The 6,000-nt window shown below is 48.6% G+C and overlaps 1 protein-coding gene across 3 annotated transcripts in view; it reads right to left on the bottom strand.

Annotated features, from left to right (window-relative positions):
- SERGEF (secretion regulating guanine nucleotide exchange factor) overlaps window positions 1-6,000 on the bottom strand; it is a 180,841-nt gene that overhangs the window by 5,889 nt on the left and 168,952 nt on the right. The window lies entirely within an intron of this gene.

Raw genomic sequence — 6,000 nt, 5'->3', positions numbered from 1 at the left:
AGAGAGAGAGAGGAAGGGTGAGGTTTGAGCACCTCACGGAGGGGAAGGCTCTGGACTAAGGAAGCTGGTAAATGTCGGTGTGGGTACAGCTGGCCTTGGAGCCGGGCAAATTTGGGAAAAACTTCAGAGTGTCTAGCCACCCAAGCTCACGAGGATCTTATCCCTTTGGCTGTAATTGGTGGGATGGTCCCTAGGGTCCTGTTCTGAGCAAGGAATAGAGTGAAGAACCCAGAATTCAGGCCTCCTGAAGTGTTCTATATCTGGGTGGCAACTTTAGGATAGAAAGAGGAGGACCTCACCCTCTCTTGCCTGGACAACAGACGGCTACTCTACCTTTTATGATGAGGCAGCTGGCCTGGGTGAGGGTGATTTCTCTGCTGGCGAGGGCATTCCTCCAGTGGGCAGAGTCTGGGATGAGAGAAGTCCAAAGTCCTTCCGATCCCGGGAACTTGTGTGGTGTCGGAGGTTTTGAATGTGTATGAGGGAGAGGGAGAGGGAGAGGAGGAGAAGAAAGGGGAGAGAGGAGGAGGGGCGGGGGGGGGGGAGGGAGAGAGAAGAAAGGCATAGGATGAAGAGCTGAGTAGGGGAATACACACCCAGGTCCCCAGGCTGGCTCCTGCAGACCTGAGGAACGACCTTGGTTCAGATGGGAAGTAAAAATGTGTTGAATTTCTGGGTTTGCTTTCAGAGGTCTCATTTTGAAACAGGAAAGCTGAGACCTACCTACTCTAGAACCTTTCAGAACCCCATAGCTCAAAAAGTTGTTCAGTTTGCTTCGTCAATCTCTATCCCTTTACATAAGAGGAAACTGAGGCCCAGAGTGGGGTAATATTGTGCCAAAGGTCCCCACCTTCCCATCGCTCTCCACCTCCCCCTGCATCACTGAGGGCACCTCATTTTTGATGGTTAGAGCAGCCCAGTGAGGAAGATATTTGGATCAGCACCGTATGGAAGAGAACACTGAGTCGGATTGGTTCAGAAACAGGCAAGCTGGGAGAGGCAGAGGCCAGCCCTCCCCTCCCCCCACCCCCCCAGGAGTAGGAGGCGCTGTGGCTGCTGTGGATACATTTCTTCAGTCACCTGCAGAGAGAGCGTGCTGTGGCACGTTGGCTCCACTGGGTGACTATTCTTAGATCTAGGGAGCTAGGGAAGATGGATTTAGAACTTACGAGGTGGAAACGTGTTGGCCTGTTTTATCAACAACTGAAATCCTCCCCACAGATTGTCTTTCTAAATTCTATGTTCTCTATTAGAACTGCTGGCTTTCTGGGCTTCTTGGCTGTATTAGGAGAGAAAACAGAAAAGGCAACTAACCCTCTTGAGGGCCTACTATGACTACCTATGGTGCTAAGGACTTCTGTCTGACCCATCTCAGTTAACAGGGCAGCCTTGGGGAGAAGGTATTGTGATAACCTCCTGTGGATGAAGAAACAGAGGCTGGTGACAGAGGCCCGGAAACGAACATACCCCATGACAAGCTGGGCCGTAACAAGCAGGCCTGATGTGGAGTCTGCAGCTGCCAGCAGGGGTCTGGCTCTGGCGATGGAACAGCAAAGGCACAGCATGGCACCTTTAGAGTTTATTTCATTTAAGTGTCTGCAGATAGCTCTCCTAGCCTCTATGATTTCTTCACGCCAGGTGACAGGATCCTCCCTCTGTATGACTTGGTAGCCTGTCCCCATGGCCAGTCAGGGTTTCCTCCTCTCGGTAGGTTCCAAGTTGTTATCATTCCTCTAGAAGTATGGTCCCCAGAATTGGCCAAGGGCTCTAAAGATGAGGAGCCGACCTAGATGCGCACATGTTGTCCCAGAGGCTGCCCTTATCAGTTTAGCCTGAGGTCACATTAGCTGCATTGGAGTACGAGTCCACTGACTTTTGCTGAGCCCACAGCCCATGTATACTCCTAAAGTGTTTCTGCATGAGCTGCTACACTATGTCTCCCCCGGCCTGGCCCACGTGCTGGTGTTGAGGGCCTGGCCACAACTTTCAAGCTGTCTCTATGAAATATCATCTCATTAAATGAACACGGCGGTCTCTGAGGGGCACCAACACAAGGGCAGGAATAGGGATGTGGCTCTGGGGCCAGGAGCAGCTGGCCTGCTGCCATTCCTGGAGCCTGGTCACCAACGGAGCCTCTCTACATTGTTCTCCCCACATCTGTGTGGGAATCACCAGTGCACAAGAGAGAAGGCTAGGAGTTAGAGCAATAGTGGGCGTGGGGGCAAGAAGGTGGTTCTGGAACCCGGCAGCAGGTCCAGAAGAATCCACACACAGATTAGACGATTAGGGTTCTACAGTTCACTGAGAAGCCACAAACCTGAGAAGGAGACCTCCCCAGGGTTTCTGGAACTTAATAAATACCTACTTTCTGCTCTGTGTTTGGTGTTGCGCCCAGTTCAGTTCAATCCACTCGGCACACTCCCCTCTAGCCACACCGGCCTCTTTGCTGTTCCTCCAGCTGGCCAGTCATACTCTTGCACTGGTTGTTCCCCTACCTGGAACACTCCTCCCAGGTATGCACATAGATCCCTCTCTCTTCATTTGAGTCTTAGTTCAATGTCACGTTCTCAGAGAGCCTTCCTTGATCGCTCAACCCCATCCTCTATCACCCACGCTGCTTTATGTTCCTTCCTAGCATGTCACCCCCATCATATACTTATTTGTTTATCTATCTCCCCACCAGAACGAATAGCTCCAAGAGAACAATTTCATTTTGTCCAACTGTTGTATCCTTGGCACTTATAATAGTTGCTCAATAAATGCTTGTTTTAGGAATGAATAAAAGGTGCTCAATAAATGCTTGTTTTAGGAATGAATCGTTGTCACTTGCCCCAGGAGGAGCTTATTCACTCGAGAGGAAACCAAGTCAAAGAGTGGGGCAGGCTGCCCACAGGGGTCACCAATCCAAAGGAACCATGTTTGAAAGGGCAGTCAGAGTAGCCTGTGTTGAAGGCACTTGCAGTTTGTAGGGGACCTGCAGCCTCAGTTGGGGGAAGGCAGACATTAGAGCTAAAGACCAGGCAGACTCCCTCTCCAGCTCTAGGACCAACTCTGTCCTGGCGGGCCTGGCCTGGTTGAGTCCGTCCCAGCTCTGAATGAGCACCCAATCAGCTGCCTATAGGCTAACCCTCTCCTTCCTGAGACAAGGAGGAGCCAGTTGGGCAGTTACTTATCTCAAGCCCTTACTCAGTGGGCCAGAGAATTTGGAAACAACTGTTGCTGCTCAGTGGTTATAGAGCAAGGCAGGCTTGGATATGAAATCTTGTCTCTTCTGCTATGTGTGTGTGAGTTTCCATACCTTCATCTATAGATAAGGATAATCATCTTTCCTTTACCATTTTTTTTTTTTAATGAATATGTAAAGTGCCCAGCACAGAGTTCGTGACATGATCCACATTCTGTCAACGCTTGGTCCCCTCCCATCCCCTCATCCACTGCTGGGACAGCCCTGTGCCTCCTGCCCAAGATCTAATCCTTAGCCCTTCTTGGTCTCTCTTGCTGCCACCTGTTATTATATTTGGGAGAATCCCCAGTAGAAGGGCACATGACAAAAGCTTGGCAGCCCTCTCCCCCATCCCCCAAGACCCCTTGCATGGAGGAAGTAAGTAGGTAACATTTCACACAAGTTCTAGCTGCAGGTTCGGATTAGTGCTCTCTGAGATGTCCTGACAGGCACAAACCACTAGGCATTGCTATGGAAACCGTTCTGTTACTCTTCTGTGTCATCTGTTTTCTGGCTTGGCTGCAGCTGTGGTACAGGGGGAAGGGCAGTGGAAGAGGTACCCAAGGACTAAACTCCCAGTGGAGCCTCTGCTCCTGTGCGACTGCAGGTAACTCCCTGCTTTGCCCTGGGTTTTATCTTCCTCACTCTAAGAAGTAGGCCACTGTTTCTCACGCTGTGGCCTGATGACCACTGACCATCAGTCCTCTGATGCCCACCTCAGACCGACTGTCAGACTCTCCCTTGGCAGTTCTGATATAGAGTCTGAGAACCAGATACAAGAGTTAGACCGCTAAAATGCCTTCCATCTCCCAATGCGTACAACAGGCAAAGCTGAAGCTACTCTGGTTTGTGCAGGGGCGAGGGGCTCAGAGTTGCATCCACTCAGCCTCCCACTTCCCCTAGCTGGCTGCATAGAAGCCTAGGGCTTCCCAGATGAGTTCTGGCACCCTTCCTAGAAGGGGAGTCAAACATTCATTCATTCATTCATTCATTCATTCACAGGTATTTATTAGGTGCCTTCTGCTTTTTTTTTATGCCAAGTTTTTGTTTGAAGTTGGTAGCTCTGCTACTTCCTAGATATATACTCTTGGGCAAGTTACTTAATCTCTCTGGGGCTCAAATTTCTCATTTGCAAAATGGGGAAATAACACTTGTTTTCCCGACCTTACAGGATTCTTATAATGACCAAATAAGTGAATGAGAACACCTATGAAAAAAGTGGTTTGTTATCTGGAAGAAACTCTACAAATGCCAATAACTGACTACTACTATCAGTAGTATATCTATCTGAAGTCTATAAACTAAATTAAGTCTTTAGAGGCCTCTATGGATTGCTACTCTCCTACTCTCTGTAGCTAAACTTCTAGAAGGTATTACAAGGCTTGGGGAATCATTGGTCTAAAAGCCTCTATCCAAATGGTAGCAACCTGCCCACAAGAGTATTTTGAGGTTTAAGATTATCACTCAATTTATTATCTTTTAAATAAAACATTTCTCTATTATCCAAATTTTCTTCAATGACCATAAATTACTTCTATAATAAAAAAAAATTTTAAGTAACACTATTGAAAATATGTGCTGATATATTAAAGTTCTCCGAAAAACTCACTTCTTCATCTGATGCTTTAAAATGAATTCGAATGAGACACTCAGAGCAGGGAAAGGCCGGGTTCTGCTGGGTGTGGCCTCATGGTTCTACAGGAGACACGCAGGGCAGTTCCGCCACTCACTCAGCAAATGGTCTAGGGTGAGTCACCACCTCTCCCAGGGCCGCTGTTTCCGTACCTATAAGCTGAAGGCACCAGCTTTACTGATCTCCAAGGGCCCTGCTAGTCTGATGGTTAATGTTTCAGGACAATGGAGAGTACTTTCCAGTATCCCCGGGCTGTCATTCCACAGCACATCTGGACCCGCTGGGGCTTCAGCCTTTGCTAGGGTTCATGGAGACACCATTTGCTGATAATACCCCTGTCTCCACTCAGTTGGACTTTCAGACTTTCCTAAGCCCACTACAAACCCGATGCAGGAAGATCAGGGAACGAGCATGTCTAGAAGAGGTGGCTCATTTAAGAGCTGTAACCTGGTAAGTGAGAGCCGTCGTTCAGTGGAAAGACCACCAGAGCTGGCCCCACAGCCCTGCTGCAGCTCTTCTGCTGTGTGTTTTAGGGCCAGCCACCCCTGGTACTGAGTCTTGGTGTCTTCATCCACAACACTGGGGATACTACTCCTGACAGTCCTGGTTTTTGATGAGGCTTGTGTGAGAGTGGATACATTTTGTATATTATAAAACTACATATTAATTACCATTAATACCATATATTGTGCCCAAAGGGCAGGTGGAATCTATTCCATCTGTCCCTCTAGAAACCTACAGCCCTGGGAAGTACGAGTCTCAGGCCATGAGGTAGCTAGGTACGGGACCTATATGGGCAAGTCACTTTACTATGCGGGCTGAGCTACACAGGACACATTTCGAGCCTGGCCTGGCTCTAGTCCTATGGAGACCAAATGGCACCAAAGCTGAAAATACTCAAGAGGCGTGTAGTGCCCATCAGTGTGGACGGTTCTTCATTCTAAGCATTTGTGTACTCATCCCGTTAACACCATTTGGGTGCTTCATGTGCACAAGGAAAGAGGAGGAAGGAGCAAGGATGAATAAGATAGTCCCCATTTTTAAGGAATTACCAATCTCTTAATAACCAGCACTTCCTGAGCTCTTACTACATACCAGAAACTCTCCTCTATTACTTCCATTCTCATGTCACACCCATAACAAC

This window comes from Pteropus alecto, unplaced genomic scaffold, assembly GCF_000325575.1.
Source record: "Pteropus alecto unplaced genomic scaffold, ASM32557v1 scaffold120, whole genome shotgun sequence".
In the NCBI taxonomy this organism is placed as follows: domain Eukaryota; kingdom Metazoa; phylum Chordata; class Mammalia; order Chiroptera; family Pteropodidae; genus Pteropus; species Pteropus alecto.
Note: the sequence above shows the minus strand (reverse complement) of the source record. Positions and strands in the feature narration are given on the sequence as shown.